The sequence below is a fragment of the Brassica napus genome, unplaced genomic scaffold (genome assembly GCF_020379485.1).
Source record: "Brassica napus cultivar Da-Ae unplaced genomic scaffold, Da-Ae ScsIHWf_549;HRSCAF=825, whole genome shotgun sequence".
NCBI classification, from domain to species: Eukaryota; Viridiplantae; Streptophyta; class Magnoliopsida; order Brassicales; family Brassicaceae; genus Brassica; species Brassica napus.
Genome location: NW_026016612.1, coordinates 33,944 through 45,834, shown reverse-complemented (window position 1 = coordinate 45,834; position 11,891 = coordinate 33,944). Strand labels below are relative to the sequence as shown.

Sequence of the window (11,891 nt, the reverse complement as noted above, 5' to 3'; positions counted from 1 at the left end):
TAACTTCAAACTATTTTTCTTTTGCATTTTCTATTATTTCAGCCACCTTTTTTATTTCAACTGTTTCTCTAACAATGTGCAAACCGCCTAAGTTCCCTTTGATCTTAAAATAGTACGCCCAAGATAACAAAACCCCTCATTTCACACACAGTCCCTGTAAATTTCTATAAAAAACTAAATTCTACTATCAAACCCACCCAACAATTTTACTACTACCACCTATAATTATGGCCAGCCTACTTAAACTTTAAAAAAAACATGACAATACTTAAAAAAAACACACCCTAACTATGTTCACTTCAAAAAAAAAAATTTAAACAAAATTGCCAAAAAAATACTAATTCTCATTCTTATCTATGTAGCACATGCACCACAAGATCAAAGCAATTAGGACAAACCCTCGAACCTCATCCAATAATCGTTAGGATCCTTAGGGTCTGGCCCATCACAAATCACAAAAATAAAGATGCTTTCCTAGGGACAACTTTCATATGTCTTGACATCCAGGTTTGTCTAAAATTCATATTTTTAATTATTCCAACTATATTTCAAATGATTGCTTCTAACCACTAAACAGGAACAAAAAATGGAGGGGAAGGTACCTATTTCTACGTCTGACACAATGTACCAACGCTTCGAAGAAGGAAAAATTTATCACATTAGATATTTTAATCTCCTCCCCAATAACCAACGTTACAGGCTTACCGATCAACCATACATAATCAATATCAAAGAAACAACAACTATTACACTGATTCAAGAAAACATTGCACCGATTCCTTCATACATATTCCGGCCACAACGCTACACCCAGTTGATCAGCTTAGCAAGTGAAACCAACTTCCTACCAGGTAAAAAAAAAACAAAAACTCTCTCACACAAAAATAAATCCTAATTTTTTCCAAACAACCAATTATTCCTACAGATGTTGTTGGCCGCATTGCCTCATCCAAGGAAGTGATTTATATAACCACTACAGATTCAAAAATCATCATTGGATTACGTTTAGACAGGTACAAACTTTTTATTAAGTAATAATTGGTTTACAACTAAACAAAATCTAATACAATAATTATTTGTAGATCGAAATTGGTACGTCTAACTTTATGGGACAAGGAGGCATCTAATTTCAGAGAGTTAAATCGCATATCAACAAGGAAAAAACAAGTCGTAATCATCACAAGTATCATTCCACGGATACATGAAGGTAATAAACTAAACATAAACTTTACAAAAAACTAAATGCTAACAAATATTTGCCTTTTTCAGAAAAACTATCACTCACAGCAACACCTGGAACGCGCTTCTACTTTAACAACGAAATTGATATCATTCAACGCTTCCAAAAGAGGAATAAACTGCTATCCTAAGCCTCATAGCAAACACCACCAGTCAACTTTTAAAACATTTACGTTACCACTTCCTACATCAATTAAATTGTCACACACAAAGATTATTTTCTCATTCAAATATCGAATTCCTCAAAACTATTTATTATTCATACTTACAGTTGTTTTTAAAAAAAAAATGATCACCGTTTCGAACTTCTCCCCTGTATAAAAAAACAAAACTTAACTTTTCAGAAACCAAAAAACACACAATTTTAATTCACCTGATTTTTATTAAACATGTAATCCGCGCGCAGCGCGGACGCCGGCCCTAGTTGGAATAACAACAGTAGCAAAATCAACATCGTGTGTACCTGTTCTTCTAGAAAATATGTTCCTAACGTAAAGTAATGCTATGTTAAAAAAAAAACATAAAGTAATGCTTGCATCGATCAATAAGGTTCTCGAGAAATTATCATATATGCTGCAAGGGTTGGAATCGTCAGCAGCCATTCGTAAGCAGGAAATCCTTGAAGAGTCTGCAAAATCCTTTAAGCTAGTGATCTGTCTGTACTTCACGCGGAGTATTTCTTACTGCATCCGTCACTTTGACACTTTAGCTAAGAAAGTAACGGAAGTATATGTAAGTTGTTATTAATTACATCTTTCTGACTAATAGTATTTGAGGTAAATATAATTATTTATAAAACCAATGTAGTTTGCAATTAACTTTTAACTGATATTAAGTATAATTTGCATTGGAATTGTAAAGTGACATTTTTTGTGTAACAAGGAAATATTTGTTAACAGTAAAATTTTGACCTTGTTATACGTATGATATAAGTTCTTATATCTTAAATTTTGTTTCGAACTTATGGTCTCAACCAGTACCGGTGGAGGAATCAAACACCTAACCTGGTTATCACAGAAAAAACTACTTGAAACTTTTGGGAATCAATGGCATGTTAAATACTTAACTTAACAAGGCCGGAAGCCTGAGCTTCTAATGCTTTCCCTCGGGACCGGTATTGGTCTCAACACCACACGTAAATTCAAGTATCTATAAATGTGAGTGATTGTTTTACTTGGTTAGTAGCAAAAAGTTAAACAATTTAAAATATGTTTAGATTTTTAAAATATTTAAAAATATTTTATGTATTCTCATTTGAAATTGAAAGTAATATAAACTAATTGTATATCTTTTTTGTTTTAGTTGTCCATACCAAAAATCATTAAGGAGACTTTTATGTAAATGTAATTGGTTTGCATTTTTTTAATTGGAAGATGTAAAACAAGGGTAAGAGCGGAAACATCGCACTTGCATGTGAGAATCTGGTGCTACTTTGAATTGAAAGTTTGAAACCCAAACCCAAAGTATTCAAAAAATTTGGATTGAAACTAAACTCAACTTAACAAAAAGAGTTTATAGCCAAAAAAAGAGAGACACTGGTCACAAATCCAACGACACAGAACCACGATCAAAAGACACGTGTCTTAATGACAGGTAAGTCGTGTTTCGTAAATGACATGTCAAAGCATTGAGCAAGCATTAAGTAAACAATGGAAAGAGAGTAAAAAAACATTTGCCGGTTGTTCAAAGAAAAAAACATCTGCCGTCGAAACAATACAGATACAAGTCTGACTAAGAGTTTCAACATCGTGGGATTTGTTTCTTAAAGGGTAAAAATGTAATATAGTTATCTGATCGGACGGTTGTAAAGCCATTCATTCAAAGTACTAATCTCTCTTTTTCTTCCTGCGCTTTTGAAAGAGAATAGAAATGGCATTTGGATTCTCCGGCGGCGATGGGGGTCGGATTTTAACGGTGGTGCTGGTAGATTCACCTTGGTGGTCTGGTACTGTCATAAACTCCAGTAATGATAATCTCAGCCACGTATTGGAATCAGATTCCCGAGATATCCTTTGATCAGATCGAAAACAGATTTTCGAGTGGGAATGGAATCTCCGGTAAATAGCCACTAGATTATTTTCAAGCAGCTCAGTAGCAACATTAGTTTCATATTCAAGCAGATGTCAATGCGTTTCTTATAAGGTGCATGAAAGCCTAGAACTTTTCGTAATCTTCAATCGCCCACGATCAGAAAAGACATGTAGAAATCCTTAAAATGATATGGAGAAGTTCTTTCAAGAAATGATATAGAGAAGAAAGTGGTGAATTTTTCAGGATCAAACTTTATATGTATAGATGGATAGATGGCCTAATTATTAGTTCACAAAATAATTGGTTCATACCGCAGTTCTAAATTATAATTTGGCATGTTTATTTGGGACGCTGTGAATAATATCAGGTGTCCTGGCCCTCACCCGAGGTGAGTCTAGACTAGAGACCGAGACAACTACGGACCACACGGTGACCAGAGTTACACGAGGGACATGGGTTGCACTAGAATGGTCTTCAGTCCCAGAGAGCTACAAAACCACATGTGAATATTTCAGTGGCTGAGATTCGTTTCCACGTGGCGGAACTCACAGTCGTGAACCATTTACCACCAGACTTTAAAGCTCCAGTTGAAATATAAGTAATCTAAATATTGAAATACTTTTGATAAATAAATAAAATAAACTATTATAGTGCTAAGCTTTATTCCTCTGTATGATTTTATAATATTTTAGAAAGAGAAAATATAGAGAAATACTATTTTAGTTAAAAAATGAAATTGGGATAATAAAACAGGTTCCAGAAATTTGGATAGCTAATATTATTATTAACTTTAAATATCTTGGATAAGCCAATTTTGAAATACATATTTTGATAATTTTTAAAATATATTTTTATTTATTTTTATTTTTCTTACTTCAAACGGGTACTTTTTGTATCACACGTCTATATATATTTTCTATCCATCTTGTTCATACCATTTGGATAAAATACTTTTATTCATACCAGTAGACAAAAAAAAAACACAGCACTTCAATTTTCTAAAATTTCTAACCATCTAAACACTGACATTGTGAATTTTCGCAGACAGATTTTCCAAAAACGCAAATGAGCTTATCTTCACAATCACTTGCTGTCTTGCACCTTAATGGCGTCTCCGCTGGTTTAAGGTTAAGGTTTTTTCTGCTTGAGAGTGGTGAGATAAGAATACACGTACACCGTGACTCTAAACATTGAACCGGTGCAATCAAACAATCTATATCTTTAATGCAATCTTTTACAGTATGGCAGCTATGGTACTTTACGTACGTCGCTTCGGCCTTGGGTATGCGCACTGATCTCATACCTAATATCAACAATCAATAAACCAAATTGACTAATTAGGTTTAGTATGTAAATCGATGATTAAGAGATGAAAATAGACTTACATGTAAGAATTAGTGAAATGAACAAGATAGAATACGCTTTAGACGCCATTGTTTTGGTGATGGTGTTGATAGCTCAAGAGGGTGCAAAATTATATGATTTATAGAAAGTAACGAGGCGGATAGTATATTGGTTAACAGATATATCGTTGACCAACATTAAAAAGAAAATAAACGGCTGGTAAAAGATACCTTTATAATATTGATTTGTTTCTAACGAGTGATATTCCGTATCTCGATTCTCAAGACCAAACAGAGTTTGGCTTGAATATATGGTATGTGTAAAACTCTTATCTTTGTCCAAAATCACTGATTTTCTTTTTCAAAAAAAAAAAATCTGGATTCGATATTATCTCTTAAATTTCATTGATTACTAACCAATTGTAGTGGGTTTTGATTTTGGTTTTGGAAGGGTCTCGTAACGTTTCACTAGATTGGTTTAGGCCAAAAACTATAAGTTGCTAATCAAAATGTATCATATTCATACAAAAAAGCTCTAAAAACAGCATGAAATTATCACGTAAAAAATATAAACTGAGAGGAATGTTTTGCATCAAATTTCAGAAAATAATTATAATATTTTAAATATTATTAGAGAAATATTTTGAAAAAGATCCGAATTTAAAAAAACCTACAAATATCGGATTAATTCTCCATCACGTAATCCAATAACGGGTTTTCACTAGGCCCATGATACTCGTACCCAATCCTAGTAAAAAGAAACATTCTGGTGTCAAAAATTCACATGACAAAAGTTTTGAATCAATCTTGCCATGGATCACTCTCTGCCCTAACTTCAGATGGTTCAACTACTTCTGCTTCTCCATCTTTCTCATCTCCTTCACCCACACTCGAGCTTTCTTCACCTTCAACACGGCCCCATCTTCCTCCAACAGCCATAGCCATCATCTCATAAATCTTGTTCCCCAGCTCAGCCGGGCTATCAGGCTGTCCCACAAACACATCAAAAGTGAGGAAAACCAATAGAAAACAAGAAAGTTGTTAGATTCTACTTACAGTGAATCCACTTGAGATTATAGCAGTGTCATATAAGAGATCAACCACTCTTGTTGCTTCACTGCTCTCAGGTGCATTCTTACAAGCAGCCTTCAAAAAATATTCAAAAACTCACTATTAGGCTTTTTATTTGAGATTTCTGTGACAGGAGTGTTTATGAAACACTTACATTCAAGTCTTTGATGATGGGATGATCTGGATTGATCTCTAGTATTCTCCTACCTCTCATGAACTCCAAGCTTGATGTGTCTCCAAGTGCTTGTGCCTTCATTAACCTTTCCATATTAGCAGACTAACCAAATTTGCCTGAGACGAGCACACAAGGAGACGAGCTCAAACGATTCGAGACTTGGACTTTGGCAACTTTGTCACCAAGCTGCTGCTTCATCCAATCACACAGAAGATTGAACTCTTGTTTAGCTTCCCTTTCCTTTACTTCATCTTCATCACCTGTCCAAATTAGCGCCATTAGAGAAACAAAGTCTCACACTAACTGCACATGAATTGCTCTAACAACACTTACCAAGCTCCAAATCTTCTTTGCTGATATCAACAAACTTCTTTTCTTTGTAGGTTTGTAAGTTCTGAATAGCAACTTCATCGATTGGTTCAACCAAGTACAGAACCTATCATCAATGAAAACCAATGGCAAAGACAAATCATATCAGAATCAGGAAGTTTGTAAGTTGAAAAACTAGTTTTGAATCATATTACCTCAATATCTTTTTGAATTAGTTTCTCCAAGAAAGGAGCAGACTTGGCACTTTTCAGACTGTCGGTAGCAAGGTAGTAGATAGCCTTTTGGTTCTCTCCCATGTTCTCGATGTATTCATCCAAGCTTGTCAACTCCTCCTCGTTCTTGGAACTGTAGAATCTAAGCTACGGTGTGATACGCTTGTGGTTACCAGTGTCTTCAATACAACCCAGTTTAATGAATCTACCAAAGTTCTCCCAGAACTTCTTGTAATCCTGTAATCACTTGTACCAAAGAAAATGAATATCCCGCCTAGGTGGCAAATCAGTCGTAGCCAAAACGGTTTTCTTAAAGCCAGATTTAAACGACTCAGATCAGTTTAAACCGTTCTAAATCAGTTAAAATCAATCCAAATTGATCTAATTTGAATCTGTTAAATCAAGCAACAATATTAGTGTAAGTGCACAAGTTTGTCTGATTTCATTTTTTTTGTATACCTAATTTTTATAAATCATCAAAATAAATTTTATACTTAAACCTAAAAAATAATATAAATATACAATATATAACAAATAATTCTTTAAAGAATCTAGTCCTATACAAAGAACCTAATTGCTGGCAGCAATTTGCTGCCTAGCGATTTTTTGAATATAGATCCTGAGACTTCGAGTGGGATTTAAGAGAATAAAAATGGAGTAAAGAGAGGACACTAACCTCTTTGTTTTCACTTTCTGAGATTTCTTGAATCATGTCGAAAGTCTTCCTAATGAGTCTCTTTCTCATGATTCTCACCTGAATGTTATAACAAGGTGTGTATTATTTATAAAGGTGTGATATTCTTGTATCACACACTAGCTGTGGCAGCACTTACGATTCTGCTTTCTTGGAGGATTTCACGTGAGACGTTAAGAGGGAGATCGTTTGAGTCCACAATACCCTTCACAAAGCTTAAGTATCTTGGGAACTACAAAACACATAGTGAAACATGTGAAAAGAAAAATGGAACCAGAGGAGCTAAACATTGGTTCTATGTTTTACAAGGCTCACCAGCTCTCCATCAAAGTCATCAGAGATAAACACACGCTAGACGTGGAGACGAATGTTCTTTGTTTTCGGGTTTGTAACGTCCTCGTTGTTAAGAGGACCCATCCCAGGGCTGTACAGAATGCTCCTGTAACGCCCCGACCCGCCCACGGCTAATGGGCCACCCACGCCCGCTCTCTCGGCCCGTGGGCCCCATCCCGTCTGACGGTCGATCCGTTAATTTTCCAAAGGCTCGAAATCATTGTTTACTGACCCTGCAATCACCACCCGACCTTTTCCCATGCTTTGGCCTCACTCGCACACTATTGCGAATCACTTCCCGATAGGTCACCCATCCTTCCACTACTCCAGCTCAAGCACGCTTAACTCTGGAGTTCTTTCAGGATGTGTTCCGGAAAAGGTAAGTCAACTTTGGTGACATAGGTAGCCAAATCAATTCTCTTAAGCCTTTTCACATATCACAACTCGGGATGTTATAATTTGGAGGAGTGTTGTTAAAGGGTGAGGACCTGGGTTCGAGGCTCACCAACAACCTAATTATGGAGTTAGAGAAAACTCATAATGGAGGGGTTGGGGTCGGTGCGCTGCAGCGCTGTGAGCCTGGGGCCCATGGGCGGGTAGTCCCACGGGGCGGGTTGTCACAAAAAAGTCGACTTTTTATGTGACAACCCATCCTCTCACTAGGAATCTAGGTTCACAGCGCTGCAGCGCACCGACCCCAACCCCTCCATTATGAGTCCTCTCTAACTCCATAATTAGGTTGTTGGTGAGACTCGAACCCAGGTCCTCACCCTTTAACAACACTCCTCCAGGGTGAGTTGTCACCAATTGATCTGCAGCTCAATTGGTGACAACTCATCCTGGAGGAGTGTTGTTAAAAGGTGAGGACCTGGGTTCGAGTCTCACCAACAACCTAATTATGGAGTGAGAGGACTCATAATGGAGGGGTTGGGGTCGGTGCGCTGCAGCGCTGTGAACCTAGATTCCTAGTGAGAGGATGGGTTGTCACAGCTCCTAAACTCAACCTCTCCCTCTGTTGTGAAGTGAGTGTGAGCAAGTGGATCCAAGAACTCATTAAAAGCCTTCTTGTAAAACTCATTGTACTCCTCCTTTGACACTTCCTTTGAGTTGCGCATCTATTTAAAGACAAAACCATAAACAAGTGAGCATGTCAAACATCATTAAGGACGTTAACAAGCTTCACGGCTCACCCATAAAGGTTTTGTTTCATTGGCTAGCTCCCAATCCCAGTACTTCTCGGTTTTAGTAGTCTTCTTTGTCTTTTTGGGCTCACCCTGGAATCAAACAAGTAACAAGGTCATGTCAGTCAACAGGAATCAGTAACAACTGAAAAAGCACAAGATTCTACCTCTTTCTCTTCTTCTTCTTCCTTAGATGGTTCTTCCTCTTCAACCTAACCAAGAATGTTGGAAAAATCTCAAACAATGTTAGTTTCACTCTTCTTTAATTACAATAAGGCAAAAAAGTGTTATTGTCCTCACCTCTATTGTCCTTGATTTCTCCTGCCATGTATAGATCGGGAACCCAACGAACTGAGAGTAGTTCTTCACAAGGTTCTTGATTCTTGTAGACTCCAAAAATTTGTATTTATCATCCTCCTGTAGTCAAGAGATATCAAAATATTCAACGCATGAAAGAACGGTTGAATAGAGAAGTGTACCCTTAGATACAGAGTTATCTGCGTTCCACGGCGTAGGAAGTTCTCAGGGTCTGTTTCTTCTCTGATCACATATGAGCTACTGTCAGCTACCGATTCCCAAACATACTGTTTGTCAGATTTGGGGCTTTTCGTTGACACAACAACCTGAAAACAGAGACAAGTATAAGTCCACTCCCTCTTCACTAGATAACACTATAGTAGCAGAAGCTGGAATAGTCTTTACCTTTTCAGCAACTAAGAAAGCAGAGTAAAACCCAACACCAAACTGTCCTATCAAACCATTGTCAGCACCAAGGTCCTTGTTTTCCTGAATAGACAGAGAGAGATATTAAATCAATGACTCAAAATTTGACGTCAAGATTGATTTGCTGGCAACCAATGTTCAAAGTTATGCGTCTTATAGAGGATTATTGTTTAAGCGGGTAAATAGACCGAATTTTTTCTATGTCTAGACCGATTTAATAAAAAAAAATCTAACCAATCATTTCGTTTTAAACCCGATTTGCCTAGTCGCTGCCTAGACCGATTTCTAGAACACTGCTAGCCACTAAAAAAAAACCTTGAGAGCCTTCAAGAATTTGGAAGTGCCAATCTGAGCAATGGTACCAAGGCAGTCTATAAGTTCTTCCTTTGTCATTCCAATTCCAGTGTCACTGCCCAAATTAACAACAATCTCTTTAAAGTAATTATTTCTTATCTAACTGTTGATTAAAAAAAAAAATATAAGAAGTCTCTCATACGTAATGGTGATGGTTCCGTTATCAGGATCAGGCTTGATCCTAATCTCAAGGTCACCACCATCTCCAAACAAAGCAGGCTCTGTCACACTCAAGAACCTCAGCTTATCCAACGCATCACTTGCGTTACTGTAAACATATATACAATCACACATTTAAATCAATTGTAAAACAAATAAAAGAAAGAAAAATGGACTAACCTAACAAGCTCCCTGAGGAAGACCTCCTTGTGACTGTATAAGCTATGAACAATCAAATCCAACAATCTGCTCACCTGACAAATCATAAAGTCTCAAACTTTCAGCAAATTGACAAGTGCCCACGATTTAAAAATCGAAACTTTAGGAGGAAAACGAACAAACCTCAGCTTGGTACTCGAACTTCTCACCGGACCCATGGAAGGGAGGTCAAAGGAGAGGTGGTGTATAGGCTTGTTCTACTCAAAGCAGGAGCCATTGTAGTTGAACCACTAGTAACCTAATGAAAACGAAACCCTGTTCAAGGTTTAACAAAGACTGAAGTAGCATTGCCATTTCACATAACCGTAGCATTATCGGTTTCTTTCACAAGCGCCTCTTTCTTACTCGCCAAATTCCAAAACTAGTAAACAATATTGCCATTCAATTTGGCGGTTCGGTTTAACACTATTTGGGTTTTCGGTTTGGTTTGGTTCATGTTATCATCCACTTCTATAGAATTTGTGTGAATCAATTTATTTGAAATTTGGAATTGTAGGTATAGATATGTGGATTGAATTTGTTTTACGAGGATGCATGTACGGATTGGGCAAATTTAAAATGCAGATAACCGTCAATTTACAAAAAGATTTTAAAAAAAATAATTTTCTTAAATTTCAGCGGATAAATGCGGGTGTAGTATTTTTTTCTTTGCAGCGGTTATGTGGTGGGTTTGGCAGTCACGCGCCTACGGTGCGAGTTTATGTAGTTAAACCTCACATGTAAAAAGATTGTCGGGCCTCGTATTTATAGCCCATTATAGTGGCATGTACCAACGTTTAAATATATGATTTGAGTTAGTGTATAGAAACTCAGCCTGAACATTGGGGTTTGATTAATATTACATTTACATTTTTTTTTATAACGGTGGGGATCCGGAAACTGAGGTCAACTGACTAGTCTCACAAAATCCACGGCACTTCACATATTCTTGCGATTTAACGTTAGTCTAGATAGCCACACGAAGTTTCGAAGCCGGATCTGTATTGGGGCTGTTGTTCCCTCAAGAGCACTAGTCTACCACTACTACTGCGTGGTTTACACTTGCATATTTTACAAGGAAATTAATATACCTCACAAAATAGTTATGGGAAAGTCTTCGTGGATGCAAAGTGTGGATGTTGGATGAAGATGCACAATTTCCAATTATGGAAATTACCGAAACCATAGGTTATACATACACTCCATTACCCATTAACTTATTTCACAAAAACATGTATAGTTACCGACTTCTCTCCATGTTCGATTGTTTTATAATATGTTCCTCTTTAGTGACTAAAAGAGAATACTGTGTATACATATAGTATACATGTGAATTTTTTGTGCACCATACATGTGTATATATAGTATTCTCTTTTATTAATAAAAAGGGACATATTACAAAAAATAATAATAATAATTGAACACGGTGAGTACATGGTTTTGTTGTTTACCTGTTGCAAAAAATTTACTGTTCAAATTATTTGTAATTTGAAAAAGTTCCGGAAATGTTTTACAATGAATATTAATGGTCAATAGTAACTATTTTATGCAAAAAACTGAGGGCCTAACAAATTAGTATGTGTAAACTAAAATCACTTAATAATTTAGTGATCCAGCGAGCTTGTATTTATGTAGTATAATATAAATTATACGATATTAATTATTTATTATCTATGTCTTGAAATTTACAGAGAGTGATTCATTCATCGTAAACCGATGAGGAAGCATACAAGCAAAAAAAAAAATCTCAAAAAAAAGCATACAAGCAAAAAAATCACGCATATTTATGAATTACAATTTACACTATTTTTTCTTTCTTTGTTTACAAATCTCAATATCTATAGCGGC

At 36.3% G+C, this 11,891-nt stretch overlaps 1 pseudogene; it reads right to left on the bottom strand.

Moving 5' to 3' along the window:
* Positions 1 to 2,575: 2,575 nt before the first annotated feature.
* Positions 2,576 to 10,662, bottom strand: LOC125604425 (annotated as a pseudogene).
* Positions 10,663 to 11,891: the final 1,229 nt, after the last annotated feature.